Source organism: Lissotriton vulgaris, chromosome 8 (genome assembly GCF_964263255.1).
Source record: "Lissotriton vulgaris chromosome 8, aLisVul1.2, whole genome shotgun sequence".
Lineage (NCBI taxonomy): Eukaryota > Metazoa > Chordata > Amphibia > Caudata > Salamandridae > Lissotriton > Lissotriton vulgaris.
The window spans coordinates 771,136,851-771,153,482 of record NC_141696.1 but is presented as its reverse complement, the minus strand read 5'-3'; positions in this window follow the sequence as shown (position 1 = coordinate 771,153,482).

Genomic DNA, 16,632 nt, shown 5'->3' with positions numbered 1-16,632 from the left:
GGTCCATGTAGTAAGGAGATGTGATATAATTCTAAAGCACATTGTAAGCGAAGACAGCCCTGTGCTCTATGTTGCTTGGTAGTCAATAACCCCCCTCACTATTATCTTCAGAGTAATGTTGGAGGATTAGTGTCTCTGCAGCTCACCAAGGGCAGCCTGCACTATGCTGTTTTTAAAAGCTTAAGCAATGTCAGGTCAAAATGTAAAGAGCCAAAGTAGTCTTAACTATCAGGGGCCTGAAGGGAAAAATAGACAAGTAAGCTGCTAATAGTCCGTAACAACCCGCATCACACTCACCTCTCCGTCGGTACCCCTCGACCAAGTCCTGAGCCGAAGAGGAGGCGCCGACGAGAGGCGGGAGGAGTGTTTAAATACCCGCATTGATTGGGGGAAAAGGAAAGGCGATTGTACACACCTGTTGGAATCTCCGGTGTCAGCCCGTTCTGCATCCGGGCATTTACTCCAATGCGCATGCGCGTTAGTGAAACCCAGAACGGGAGCTGCGTCCTGGGGACCTGGGCATGCGTAATAGAAGCCTCACCTTTGCGTGCGATTCAAGGGCAATTCGTGTCAGTATGAAAACGAACGCGCGTGCGCAGCAGCCTGTCACTGAGAGATTAGCTGCGGCGCATGTGAGATTGCTGATACACCGATTCAGAGCATCTGAGGGTGTATAATGTAATAGTGGCTACGTAAGCTTCACAGGGAGGCCGAAAATGCAGAGTGAGAAGACCTAGACCTACGTAGTTGAAGCCTCACCTTTGTATGTAATCCCTGGGCAATTGGTGAAAGGATGGCAACGAACGCGCATGCGCACAAGCATGTCACCACGAGATTGGCCACGGTGCATGCGCAATCGCTGATACACCAATTCTCAGCATCCCAGGGTGAACAATATAAACGTGGCTACATGAGCTTCACAGGGAGGCCGAAAATCCAAAAAAGAGAAAAATCAGCCAAACACCCGCGGCCACGACCAGGGATCAAGGTCAGACAGGGGCAGACCCAGTATAAAGTTCTTTAGAACATGTTACCCTGTGCGTGTTATGGACAAAGAATGTACCCCGGGGGCAAGGGTCATTAAGAAGGTGCTTGGGAGCTCCCATAATCAGTCCACAAAGTAATAAATGTATAGTCCCTGCAATGAAGGGTAGCCTGAATGTGTGGTCAAATGTAGAAATCGACCGCACCAGACTGTCGACCATGCGACCATATTAGTGTTGAACTATTCCAGTTGACAAGTGTGCTGGTCAAATAGACACCCATGGAATATTGTCATTCAGCCCTACCACATCCGTTTTCAGTTTGAAAATCCACCGTTGTTCTTTGACAAAAAGAAAACGGGAAACATCAGTGATGTGTGCAGGGATAAATGGCTGGTCAAGAACCACCCACCTTAGATCATCTGCTTTATGTTTTGCTGCCAGGAAGTGATTGGTTAAGCACGTAGATTGTTTGTTGCAGCGAATTGTGCTCTTGTGTTCGCTTATACGTGTTTTGACTTTCCTGGTGGTGTGCCCTATATATACCAACTTGCACGGACACGTGATCATATAGATCAATTTGTCGGAGTTACAGTTGGTATGGGTGTTTAGTTGCCAGGGTCTAGATGTTCCGATATCTATGGACAGAGTCTTCTGGGTCTGAGGACAGACGGTACATCCACCACAGGGGTAATGTCCTCGTACTGGAGGCATGTTTCAAATGGTATTGACAGTAGCTGAAGGTGCTCTGCGCACAGAGCTGGGTCTAGTGTGGACTAGACTGTCTCTGATACTGGGCCCTCTTTTGAAGGCAAAAAGAGGTCTTGGTATCTCACCAGAGGCTGTGTTCAGGATCTTCCAGTGTTTCAGCACTGTTTTCTTAACCACATTGGATAGAGTGCTGAACGTGTGTACCATCGTCAATCGATCTGAGGTAGTCTTGTTCCCTCGATGTTCTAAGAGGGCCTCTCGATTGTTATTGAAGGCTCTCTTCTCTGCTCGGCGTACTAGATGACTGGGATAATGGCGTTCTTTCAAGTGCTTTGTCAGTTCAGTCACATGTTGTTTATACACATTGGTAGAGGAACAATTTCTTCGTACCCTCAAGAATTGTCCTATGGGCAGATTTTGGCGAAGGGACTGTGGATGGAAGCTTCGATAAGACAGAAGAGAGTTGCGTGCCATAGGTTTCTTGTAAAGTCGACTGAGTAAGCCTCCTTCGCCTGGAAAAATGAGTAGATCTAAAAAAGGCAACTGCTCTTTACTGTGTTCCATTGTGAATTTAAGATGTTGGTTCCTAGAGTTCAGCCAGGTGTGAAAGTTAGTAACCTCCATCTCAGAGCCTCTCCAGATGACAATGATATCATCAATGTATCTGCGCCATAGCAACACCTGACAGAAGAAAGGGTTGCTATGGGTCAGAACATGGTCCTGCTCAAACTGGTGCATGTATAGGTTTGCAAGACTAGGGGCAAATACACTCCCCATTGACGTCCCAGAGACTTGGAGGTAAAGATTGTCTTGGTATTGAAAGTAGTTTTCCATCATGGCCAGCCTCGCGCATTCCATGATAAAGGGCACCGGTGTGATGGTGTCCAGTTGTCTGGAGTCCAACAAGGTCCTGATGCAATCCAAAGTATCTTGTTGCGGGATGCACGTATAAAGGGACTCAACGTCGAAACTCACCAACAGGTCGGTCTCGACATTGAACTCAGTATCGGCTAGTAGGCGCAAGACATCTGCAGTATCTTGAAGATACGTGGGAGTTTCCTTAACAATTGGCTTAAGGAAAAAGTCCACAAAAGTGGATAATGGCTCAAGTAAAGAGCCAATTCCCGAGATGATCGGGCGTCCAGGGGGCGGTCTCTTCTCCTTATGAATTTTAGGCAAGCAATAGAAGTAAGGTACCACCGGATGTGTTGTGTTGAGGTACCTTGCCTCTTGGCTCGTGATCCATCCTTCACATGATGCTTCTTCAGTGAGACTCTTGATATCATTGGAGATCCTGTTGGTCGGGTCTTCTGTAAGTCGACGATAAGCTTTTGAATCACTCAGTTGGCATATACACTCGTTGTGATATGTAGCAGTGTCTAGCAGAACAATTGCTCCGCCTTTATCGGCTGGTTTAATGGTAATAGTTGTGTCTTTTGACAAACCAATAAGCGCCTTTTTTTCGGTCAACGTCATGTTGAAAAATGTTTGCTTATTTCTTGTGTCCATGTTCATAATGTCATGGGGGACTGCTTGCTCAAATTCTCAGCATCCAAGGAACACCAAACAGAGGGCGAGGTAGAAGCTCCCAGAGACGAGCAAACAGAGGGCGAGGAGCACAGTATTATCCTAACCCTGGACCTTGGTGGCCTCCAGCCCTTTGGGGATATCATCAACCACCTATGGGACCACCACCCATGGGCCATCAATTTCCTAACTACCCCCTTAATCCAAATTTCTACATGGACCAGTCTTTTTTATGGCAGGGCCGAGGCAGGAGCCGTGGTCGGAGGAGAGGCCAACAGACTGTGAATTGGGCACCAGAAACAACAGAAAACAGAAGAGGCCAAACCTAACTCAGGACAGCGACCTTGTAGTCAATCTCAGTTCCCGGACACTTACACCAGTAGAGACTTCAGTCCTTAATAAAGGATTGGGATTTGTCCCGACTTATGAAGGAGACCCCTTCAATCTGAGGTACGAACTTGAATCCTTTTATAGGAAAATTCGCTTACATTTCTTCTTCAAGACTAATAATGAAAGCAGTGTTCTGGATGACCCGCTAGACCGTAACACTGGTCTGAAACCCAAGTCTCCGTACACGCCATTGAACCATCAAGTACCTGCTAGGATCCTCGCTTTTGAGCAAGCAGTCACCCATGACATTATGAACATGGACACAAGAAATAAGCAAACATTTTTCAACATGACGTTGACCGAAAAAAAGGCGCTTATTGGTTTGTCAAAAGACACAACTATTACCATTAAACCAGCCGATAAAGGCGGAGCAATTGTTCTGCTAGACACTGCTACATATCACAACGAGTGTATACGCCAACTGAGTGATTCAAAAGCTTATCGTCGACTTACAGAAGACCCGACCAACAGGATCTCCAATGATATCAAGAGTCTCACTGAAGAAGCATCATGTGAAGGATGGATCACGAGCCAAGAGGCAAGGTACCTCAACACAACACATCCGGTGGTACCTTACTTCTATTGCTTGCCTAAAATTCATAAGGAGAAGAGACCGCCCCCTGGACGCCCGATCATCTCGGGAATTGGCTCTTTACTTAAGCCATTATCCACTTTTGTGGACTTTTTCCTTAAGCCAATTGTTAAGGAAACTCCCACGTATCTTCAAGATACTGCAGATGACTTGCGCCTACTAGCCGATACTGAGTTCAATGTCGAGACCGACCTGTTGGTGAGTTTCGACGTTGAGTCCCTTTATACGTGCATCCCGCAACAAGATACTTTGGATTGCATCAAGACCTTGTTGGACTCCAGACAACTGGACACCATCACACCGGTGCCGTTTATCATGGAATGCGCGAGGCTGGCCATGATGGAAAACTACTTTCAATACCAAGACGATCTTTACCTCTAAGTCTCTGGGACGTCAATGGGGAGTGTATTTGCCCCTAGTCTTGCAAACCTATACATGCACCAGTTTGAGCAGGACCATGTTCTGACCCATAGCAAACCTTTCTTCTGTCAGGTGTTGCTATGGCGCAGATACATTGATGATATCATTGTCATCTGGAGAGGCTCTGAGATGGAGGTTACTAACTTTCACACCTGGCTGAACTCTAGGAACCAACATCTGAAATTCACAAAGGAACACAGTAAAGAGCAGTTGCCTTTTTTAGATCTACTCATTTTTCCAGGCGAAGGAGGCTTACTCAGTCGACTTTACAAGAAACCTATGGCACGCAACTCTCTTCTGTCTTATCGAAGCTTCAATCCACAGTCCCTTCGCCAAAATCTGCCCATAGGACAATTCTTGAGGGTACGAAGAAATTGTTCCTCTACCAATCTGTATAAACAACATGTGACTGAACTGACAAAGCACTTGAAAGAACGCCATTATCCCAGTCATCTAGTACGCAGAGCAGAGAAGAGAGCCTTCAATAACAATCGAGAGGCCCTCTTAGAACATCGAGGGAACAAGACTACCTCAGATCGATTGACGATGGTACACACGTTCAGCACTCTATCCAATGTAGTTAAGAAAACAGTGCTGAAACACTGGAAGATCCTGAACACAGCCTCTGGTGAGATACCAAGACCTCTTTTTGCCTTCAAAAGAGGGCCCAGTATCAGAGACAGTCTAGTCCACACTAGACCCAGCTCTGTGCGCAGAGCACCTTCAGCTACTGTCAATACCATTTGGAACATGCCTCCAGTACGAGGACATTACCCCTGTGGTGGATGTACCGTCTGTCCTCAGACCCAGAAGACTCTGTCCATAGATATCGGAACATCTAGACCCTGGCAACTAAACACCCATACCAACTGTAACTCCGACAAATTGATCTATATGATCAGGTGTCCGTGCAAGTTGGTATATATAGGGCACACCACCAGGAAAGTCAAAACACGTATAAGCGAACACAAGAGCACAATCCGCTGCAACAAACAATCTACGTGCTTAACCAATCACTTCCTGGCAGCAAAACATAAAGCAGATGATCTAAGGTGGGTGGTTCTTGACCAGCCATTTATCCCTGCACACATCACTGATGTTTCCCGTTTTCTTTTTGTCAAAGAACAACGGTGGATTTTCAAACTGAAAACGGATGTGGTAGGGCTGAATGACAATATTCCATGGGTGTCTATTTGACCAGCACACTTGTCAACTGGAATAGTTCAACACTAATATGGTCGCATGGTCGAGTCTGGTGCGGTCGATTTCTACATTTGACCACACATTCAGGCTACCCTTCATTGCAGGGACTATACATTTATTACTTTGTGGACTCATTATGGGAGCTCCCAAGCACCTTCTTAATGACCCTTGCCCCCGGGGTACATTCTTTGTCCATAACACGCACAGGGTAACATGTTCTAAAGAACTTTATACTGGGTCTGCCCCTGTCTGACCTTGATCCCTGGTCGTGGCCGCGGGTGTTTGGCTGATTTTTCTCTTTTTTGCATTTTCGGCCTCCCTGTGAAGCTCATGTAGCCACGTTTATATTGTTCACCCTGGGATGCTGAGAATTGGTGTATCAGCGATTGCGCATGCACCGTGGCCAATCTCGTGGTGACATGCTTGTGCGCATGCGCGTTCGTTGCCATGGTTTCACCAATTGCCCAGGGATTACACACAAAGGCGAGGCTTCAACTACGTAGGTCTAGGTCTTCTCACTCTGCATTTTTGGCCTCCCTGTGAAGCTTACGTAGCCACTATTACATTATACACCCTCAGATGCTCTGAATCGGTGTATCAGCAATCTCGCATGCGCCGCAGCTAATCTCTCAGTGACAGGCTGCTGCGCACGCGCGCTCGTTTTCATACTGACACGAATTGCCCTTGAATCGCACGCAAAGGCAAGGCTTCTATTACGCATGCCCAGGTCCCCAGGACGCAGCTCCCGTTCTGGGTTTCACTAACGCGCATGCGCATTGGAGTAAATGCCCGGATGCAGAACGGGCTGACACCGGAGATTCCAACAGGTGTGTACAATCGCCTTTCCTTTTCCCCCAATCAATGTGGGTATTTAAACACTCCTCCCGCCTCTCGTTGGCGCCTCCTCTTCGGCTCAGGACTTGGCCGAGGGGTACCGACGGAGAGGTGAGTGTGATGCGGGTTGTTACGGACTATTAGCAGCTTACTTGTCTATTTTTCCCTTCAGGCCCCTGATAGTTAAGACTACTTTGGCTCTTTACATTTTGACCTGACATTGCTTAAGCTTTTAAAAACAGCATAGTGCAGGCTGCCGTTGGTGAGCTGCAGAGACACTAATCCTCTAACATTACTCTGAAGATAATAGTGAGGGGGGTTATTGACTACCAAGCAACATAGAGCACAGGGCTGTCTTCGCTTACAATGTGCTTTAGAATTATATCACATCTCCTTACTACATGGACCTAGATAGACATTTGAGTGGTATTTCCACGTCACCCAGCAGGACTTATATAGGTCCTGCTTTACTAGTACTATACAAACCTTTCTTTCGGATGCTTCACTAACCTTGGTTGCCATGGCAACGTGATTATTGCGGGCAGATTACGAACAAGTTACATGCACATAGTAGTAGATACCAATGGTATGAGACACTTATGAGGCTTCTCAATTGTGCCTTTTATATTTATTTTTGTGCACAGACCGGGGCCTCATCACTCTGAGTCGTTGCCGAGTGAGGTGAGGCTATACTCCCACAACTTACTGGGTAAGTCAATTTTTTGATTAAATTCTTTATAATCATAAGATGTTGTTTGACCCTTTGGGCAACCAATATTTTTATACTACTGGCCACTTAATTGAAGTTTGGCTAAGCTGAGTCGCTCTGTTTCTTACTTAATGATTTGATCCAGGACCCCTATGTTTCCTTGCACTGCATATACACATCAACATAATATTTAGTGAGTGTGTTTCTATGTTTCTCTTTCCTTACAGGAATGCATCCTCTACAAACCATAGAATTGACAAGGATACGGTAGGATCGTCCAATTGACGATACCAGTCATTATACATTATTTTTCACTTTAAATTTACTTTACACTTCAAGTTTGAGTATAAACTTTGCAGTAGCAGTATCACATCTTTGGCCCTGAAGAATGGCGGTGGACTTTTCACCTCAAGGCAGAAACATGTTGGCCTGTTTGACCAATTAGCAAAGAATACAGTGATTTTTTCACACTGTTCTCTCACTCGTTTTTAATTGACGTCTAGGTGAATACCAAATAAAATAGTTTTTTGTCTGGATAGTCATTTTAATATCACTCACTACATTCACTGCACTGCACTATACCAGCACCGCCAGAGGCGAGGACACTATCACTCATTGAACCTTTGGCACATGTCATCCCGCCAATTCATCTAGGCACGGAGACACCTGCCAGGTTTCACATATCCTAAATGAAGATGTTCCGCCACGAGGGTGGGCTGATAGGACTTTGTTTACATCAATAGTGTCTCTTGACTACTGCAAGGCTGGTCCAGTGCATGTCCAGTTCAGATGATTTCTTTTCGGTGAGAACGATTTAGACTCAGCTCAATTATAGACTGTCCGGGTTTTTGTTGTTTCTAGTAGCTTGAGTAGGGGTTTTGACTTCGACTGTCTTTAAACTACTTACCCTTGACCCTCCTCTGAAATTTAGTATTTTCTAAGGCATTGACTCCACAAAATGGGAGCCTTGGGGCAGGAAGCAGACTCCTCAAAATGGTAGAGTTATGGTAGGAATCAGATTACCCCGAAAATTGGAGGCCACAACATAGATTTCCCAAAATGGTGGTATCCTTTGGGGATTGACCTCTCCTAGGAGGGATGTCCCCAAGGACGGCAGAGATTGTGACCAATAAGGTGGTACATTTGCCAACGGGAGGTGTGAGATAATGTATCAGAATTTGTATATCATGGAACTGCAAACTATCTCCTTCCTCTACTTTTGTATGACTTATATAACTGATATTTGTGTGGCAGTTATTTTTTATGTCCTAAACACTTAGATTCTCCTTTTATTGATCTGGTCTCTTAATGTTTCTATTCCTCTTTGTCCAGAGTGAAATTTTGTGGAAAGGGCATACATTAATAAACTGTTTAATTATGAGCAAATGGAACAACAAGTCCATAGGCTGTCTTTCACTTCTTCGTAAGTTCATAACATGATCCTGTTTTGCTATCTAATTTTCTATGTAAAGCTTTTTTACCCAAGTCTCTGCAACAGAGCGATTGATTGGGGTCGGGAATCCATAGCAACACAAGAGTCATTTGAAGCTTTTCTATTTTCACTGAATGGGGCAAACATCGCACTTAATTTGCTCTATTTGTGGACCTAATCGTTTGCAGCGACGTGTCAGAGAAATCCCAAGCACCGCTCTATACCTCTGCATTCCCCTCAAGAGGACCATATCTTTTGCCACTTTCTAATGCACCCTCTGCTTTGGTAAATTACTTCCTCTGCTCTTAGACACCAGTACATTCAGGTTACGTCTGAGCACGTGCCATTCTGTCGTTTAGAAAGATAGTGAGATATTGTAAAGACTAAAGGCCTATTGCAAACTGCATGTACACTCGAAATATGGAGGACAGGAAGTGTCGTGTTTCAGAGGAATTCAGAACCAGCGGCCAAACGTCAGCGGATGACCCTTCAGTATTATTTAAAGTGTACATGCACTCCAAATAGGCCAGATGGGACATTTCCGTTTTTTGGCAGACGGACAGCATCTGCTAAACTCTAAATTAGGCCTTTGAAATAGAAGGAGAAGGTTGAACAGATTAAACATTAAGGTACATTTTAAACAGGTATTTCTTTTAATCATTCCGATTATCTGAAACATGGTTACAGAGCCGTGGCGACTGGCCTCAAAATAACTTTCTCCATGTCTAGTAAGCTCAGGGGTTCCCGCCAGTTACACCCGAATTGCTATTTTGTGTAAACTCGGTGTCACACTTTATTCACAGTGAAAGTTGCGAGACCGCTGTTTTTACTATGTAATTCCAGTTGCAGCAACATTGTCAGATTCCATCATGTGCGTGCCTACGTCACTCTAAGAAAAGGACGTCTCTCTCAGTCGTAACAAACATTGGCATTTTCTCAAAGTTGCATTATATACTTGGAATATGAAGTCCAGGTAATTAACATTGCTTAGCAGCAGTCACATTTCACAATGTGTGGTGGTTTCTCTCAAATGTGACCCTACCCTTCACATTTCTTTGAAATTCAGTCAGAAAGTGCCACCGTTTACCAGATAGAATATGCGATATAATGCGCTCTCTTTCAGTGCCAGTTTTACGCGTCCTACTCCCATGAGCTGTCGTCACGTGGAAACAGGTGCAAAAGGAGGAAATGGACATCAAACAGAACCTGCCAGACAGAACCTGCCCATGTAGTCATTGTAAGCATTACACATCAACACGAGGCTCTGGTTGTTTATATAGCGCAAAACACCGGCAACACCCGTACTAAGGTGCACGTGCAAACTGGGTAAGTGGCAACTGCATGTGTAAACTACTAATATTTTTTTTAGGATTACCTGAATGCTTCACACTTCCATTTACAAAGGCAGTGCAATCTAAGGGTTATAGTGCGTGCTTCACTTTAGCCAATTGGATTGACCCACCTGATGCCAAATACCTGCAAAAGGAAAAAGCCAAGCACCGTAAACATGGTAACCTGCCAGCGTGAGAGGATTCTGCAACCCAAAGAAAAACATTTTTGACTGGCGCAATTACATGTCCTTAGTGTGATGTTAGGGCACTGCTTGAAATAAACACCTTTTAGCACCATATTATGAAACTATGGGGCATATTTACAATATAAGTGGAGGAGCGAGTCGTTAGCCTTCTTGGCTTAAAGCCGCTCTCCACTGCATCTGAAATGGTGTGCTGCACCATATTTACAACAATATGGTGCAACCCTGCATTTCCCCTACGCTGGTGCTAAATTTAGCTGCCTTGCGCCAACGTCTGCGTTGCAGGGAAGATTATTTCTGTGCAGGAAGGTGTCGCTTTAAATGGCGTTTTGTAATATCTATGTGTGCTGCCTAATGCAGCAAACATAGAAGTTGCAAAACATATATTTTTTTAATGACTGTTTATGTGCAAGAAGGGGCACCTTCCTGTACATAAACAATCAAAGGCGTTTTGCTGTTTCCATGTGTGCTGCACAACACAGCACACATGGAAACAGCAAACACGAGGAGAAATTAAACATTTCTCTTCAATGCGCCAGGGTAAGACCAGGTTTTCCCTGGTCTTAGTTTTGGCACTGCTCCATACTTATGCCACCCTTGTAAATATGGGGCAACATCAAAATCATTGGGTGCTGCAATGGAACACCCACCGCAACACCCATTGTCCTCGCCTTTCATGCTAAGTATAGCGTGAAAGGGTGCCGTATTTACAAAGCAGCGTTAAGCCACGGTAACTGGCTTAACGCTGCCTTGTAAATAAGACAAAACCCTCTCACCAGCAAAAGTTGTGAGAAGGTGCGTTGTGGTGGCGATAGGGGCTTTTTATATATGCCCCCAGGTTTCTAGATCTGGTAATGTCTAATTTGTGACAAGAATGCATATGTACATTTGTTGTGTGCCAGTTTGTTATGAGGTTAGGTGTGCTGTTCTTTTTGGTCCTCTTGTATTTTTGCGCTGCATTATTGTAAAGTGATTTTGTTGGGTTGTGCTGTGGTTGTCGTGTTGCATTCTGGTTGGATTTGTTAAGTTGCGCTCAGTTAAATGTTGTGTTATGTTGCTTTGTATACGTTGTTGTGTCAAATTCTGTTGCTTACTTAAGATAGTCAACAAATACTCCTACATTTCCAGCCAAAACAGCAAGTGACATAAAGGGGTATAAGTACAAGAACTGCCGGTAACTAACGTTAGTAAGCAGCAGTTTTCTTAACATGGCCTATCACCAAAAACGATTTCCTTATTAGCGATGTATTTACAATACATCGCTACATGGTGGTAGTTTCACATAGCCTATGATTGTTTACATCTCGCCTTCGCCAAGTCCACCGTACACCATTGCCATCAATGCCCGCCCCACTTTGCAGCTGGATCAAGGCCACCAAAGAACTTCCCGTCAATTCCCTCAGCACCACCACTCCGCCAACGCTTACAGATGCCAACACCACTGCACGCAACCTCGCCTGATGGAACTCCAATTGCGCCGATACCCTGGCCCCTCAAGAAAAGACCAGACAAACAACACTCCAAGAAGGCCAACTGGTTAACTCCCGCTCTCCACTAGTCCTGCCCCACCTTCAGACGTCTCTGAAGAGATGGAGCCACAACATCAATCAACTCCGCAACACAGTCACCCTTGCACCATGGCTCAAGGGTGCCGGCGTTGGCGCCTGGCAGCCATTGTGCGTCAAAGTAGGGGAAAAAGACAGGGGGGCTTATTCATGAGCCCCTTCTGACAGTTTCACCCCACTAGTGCTTCATTTTCTTAGCTTACTTGCAGCATGATTCTTGCACCACGTTGTGCTGTATTTGCAAAGTGACACATCTAGGTATATGAGTGACCTTGTGAAGCCCTGTGCCACATTACACCGGCATCAGGTATGATGTATGCAGGGTGGGCATTACCACGCAACAAAGCCTTATAGGAGTGGCGCAGTGAAATCCATCAGGTTTCACTGCAACAATTGTAGGACCCCACTGCGTCAGTACCTTACGCCTGCCTCATGGCAGGTGTAAGGGTGCCACAGGGATAGGCTGGCCCCATGCATTGCTGGAGTTGCGTCATGCTTGCGACACAACTGCAGCAATGCATGACTTCAGCGCTGACAGATATGTCAGATTCCAGACGTATCTGTCATTAATTGCGACTTGGAGCACAGTATAGTGTCGCACAAAAGGATTACTATGCGGCGATTAGAACAGCCAAGAGTAGCTACTATGCAGGGAGAATTGAAAAGGCAAACAATAATAGCAAGGACATTTTTTCCATTGTTCAGAGCTTTCTATCGCCATGTGCTGCGCAACCTGTGCTGCCTTCATCTGATCACTGGTGTGTAGAGCTCTTCTCTTTTTTTGTAGATAAAATTGCTAAGATCCAAGAGGACTTGCGAGTTGGCTGTGACAGTTTTAAGTCCTCTCCAGCACTACCCCCTCTCTCTATGCTTAAGCCAGTTGAGCAGTTTGCTGTCTTCTCTCCCTCCACTGAGTCAGACATCCTGGCAGTACTTGAGGCTTTGAAATCGGGGTCCCCTACGGACCCTTGCCCTGCCAGGGTTCTTGGCGGGGTGGCTGATATAGTGTGTAGCGAGGTTAACCTCTCTTTTTCTTCAGCTACTGTCCCGCCTTGCTGGAAGCAAACCAAACTTCTCCCGCTTTAAAAAAAGGCCGGCGGGTTGGATCCTGCTGCTCCATCCAGCTACCGGCCTATTTCACTGTTGCCGGCTTTGGCTAAAGTGTGTGAGAAAATCGCTTTCCGCCAGTTAGATCATTTTATTGAGTCATCTCAGGTTCTGCACCCAGCTCAATCAGGGTTCCGGGCCGCCTATAGCACCGAAACGTCTCTGGTTGAGGTGTCTTAGGCGATTCGGGAGTGCCTAGATGGAGGTGGCAGAGCGGTTCTGATTTAACTAGACCTCTCTACCGCCTTCGATATGGTGCCCCACGGCCTGCTCCTCACCAGATTGGCTGCCGTAGGCATCTCTGGATTAGCACTTGACTGCCTAACGTCATTTCTGGATAATAGGACGCAACAAGCCTGGATGCCTCCTCACGCTTCCTTGCCCAGGAAACTCACCACAGGTGTTCCACAGGGTCTACTCTTAGCCCCCTGCGTTTTAATGTTTATCTGACTCCTTTGATTCACCTGGCCGAACAGTTGGGGGCTAAAATAATGGCCTACGCCGATGATACCCAACTTTTGTTCACCTGGCCAAAGGACAACTTGGATACATCGGCGGTTCGGCTCTGCCTCTCATCTGTCTTCCGCTGGTTAGCACGTGCCCAGCTTAAGTGCAATGAAGACAAGTCCAAAGTTCTTTTTTATGGCTCCTTTCCCGATAATTTTAGAGACCTCCTATGGCCACCTGACCTGCCATGTCCCAATTCTATGGGTGGCCCAGCTAAGAACCTGGGGGTCTGGTTTGGGAGTGATCTGAAGTTTGAGGACCATATCGAAAAACTTACCGGTGTGTGTTTTGGCACTCTCAAAGCCTTACGCAGGTTCTTTCCACTTCTCCCGAGAGAGGCCAAAGAGACTGTGTCGCGTGCTCTAATTCTTTCCAGGCTTGATTATGCAATTGCCTTGTTTAGTGGTTTACTTGCTTATTTGATCGAACGGCTTCATGTAATTCAAAACGCGGCTGGGCGCCTCCTGTTCAAACTGACCAGGAGGTCTAGCGTTCGCCCTCATCTACGCAGCCTCAATTGGCTTCCGGTGGCTCACCGGATTATGTTTAAAACACTGGTTCTCTCTTTCCGAGCTATCCATAAGCTCGGACCTGTGTACCTGAGAAAACGGTTTGCTCTCTATGCTCCGAATCGCCGCCTTCGATCGGCTAATCAATGCAAAATGATTATGCCTAGATTTAAGTACTCCAGACTAGGAGGCCAGTCTATTTCTGTCAGGGCCGCCAGGGCCTGGAATGCTCTTCCTTTGTGTCTTAGGGCAGCCCAGTCCATCACCGCCTTTAAGAAAGGATTGAAAACTCATCTGCTTAATAAGATCATGTAACTGTCTTCTCCATCTCGCTAGCTTGCCATTTGTGCCACTTCTTTTTCCGCGCCAGGATACTTGTTAGTAATAGAGCACGTTATAAAAGTCTTCATAACATATAACATAACAGTGCATCGATGGTGTCGCAAGAAGGGCATAGTGAAAAGTGTTGCAACGTTGTTTTGTCGCAGCAATGCAACACTTTTCATGAATGAGGCCCAGGAATGCGCCCTATCTTATTGATGGAGCGCATTCCTGCCCTGTATATTTGTCGCAGGGCAGCACAGCAGGATTCCTTGCAGTGCTGTCCAGCACCAAAGCCTTCTGAAAGGAGGCCCCAAGTGTTTGCACCATTTTTAAGATCATCTATTTTCTGGTCTTAAAAAACTGCCTCTAACTGGAGTAAGAGGCACTTTTATGGTTTTGTACCATACAAGGAATTCCTTGTAAATATCACAAAGTGAGTTTGGTGGCAGTTTTTGCACGGGAATGCCTACCTTGTATCCCATTTTTAGGTCTTGCCTGTCGATGCGCATGCGCATCGAGCTTGCGAGACTATGGGGGCTTAAACAGTCTTTAACCAACTTGCAAGGAATCGTGGCGATTCCTTGCAGTGCCCGTGAAATTCAAGCTCAATGCGCATGCGCATTGAGCTTAAAAGCGCGTGCACATGCCCCCATCCGCCTGCCTTGCATGTATTTTCCCTCAGGCGCACTCCTCCCACACCCCCGCTCCGCCCCCTCCCCTGCCTGCCGTGTCGCACCTCTCCCCGCTCCGCCGCCTCCCCTGCCCGCCGTGTCGCATTTCTCCTCCCCCCTCCCCTTCTCTACCTTCCCTCCGTCTTGTCTCTTTTGGCCCCCCTCCTCCTCCTACTCTCCTCCCCACTCTCTCTCTCACAGCCTCCCCCAGCTCCGCCCCCCTCACTTCTTGGTTGCACGGCCGCTAGGCCGTGCCTCCCCTACTCTCCCCCCCTCCTCCTCCTACTCTCCTCCCCCCTCCTCCTCCTACTCTCCTCCCCACTCTCTCTCTCCCAGCACAACCTTCTTTACTTTTGTCTTCCTGTGAAAACGCACGTCTGTGCCTGTCTGATTTTTTCTCAATAACTAGGGAGATAAACCTGCGTTAAATGAACAATTTGCTGAGTTCCACGTTTTGGGGTGTGCAGGATATTAGCTAGTAGTTTTTAACACACCGGTGTGCACTCTGGAGAGGCTTCCGTGACGATATAGGTCATGGGCGCTCATGTGGTTAAAGATGGCGATAGGCAGTGTGAGTGAGCAAAGAGCTGCTTCTGTGCGTGTTTTCAGCCGGCAGTAAGCATCTTTGTGAGACTGCTCTGCAGTTGTTGCTTTCCCAATCGGCATTGTGTTTCCCTTAATGGTCATTTGATTTCAAATGTTGCTGCTTGCAAATGATGCGTGTGAGAGACCCCTCTGGGGGCCTCTTATGTTCGTCATAACTTCCTAGTGGGACCGCCGTTGTCGGCCAAGACTTTTGGCGGGGCTGTTAAAGCGAAGACAGCGGAAAACGAGCCATTCTGATTACGTGCAGCACGGCCTCCAACTCAGCACGATCACAAGCAAAACCTCTCCCTGCTCCTGTCCAGTGCTAAGGACGTGCCTTTTATGGGCTATGAGACTATATCTTGGACGGGCTTTGTTCTTTGACCTTCTCTTGTATTCGTCACTCTCTTGTAACCAACCCTCTATCATTCAAATAGGTTAGTATTTCCCACCACTTTCTTCCAAACATCCTCTAGGAGGCAGGATACAAACGGTTAATGTTGCCTGCATAGATTTTAATACGTGAGGAAAGTCTAACACGGCACCCGATTATTGCCCTTCATATGTTCCCCGACTTTTTTTCTTCATTTCCTCATGTTTGTCAGTTCGCAGTTTTCCCTGCAAAATGACATTATTATTTCTCAGTGCAAGTTGGCACTGAAAGTGGTTGAACTCCTTTCTCGCAATTTTATTTCAACACCACTTGCCTCGCGAATTTGATGGATGTTGGAGATCTTTATTTTCTCACGACATTTTAAAAGGGAAGCAAAAGTCCTGATTTTAATTTGAAAACACAAATGTAAAAAACTCTGCGAACTCCAGGTAGCAATTATGCATTCGCAAGTATTACGAAAAGTTTACTAGAGAGACATTTTGGTTTTGCACATCCCTTATTCAATGCATGACTACTGCAATCATGTCTAAAGCCAGTTTCTGAGCTGTCATTGAAATTGAAATAGTCAATTGTTCCAGAAACTGAAGCATGTCGTTGAGTGTGTAACATCCATGTCATTCAATACAACAGCCATG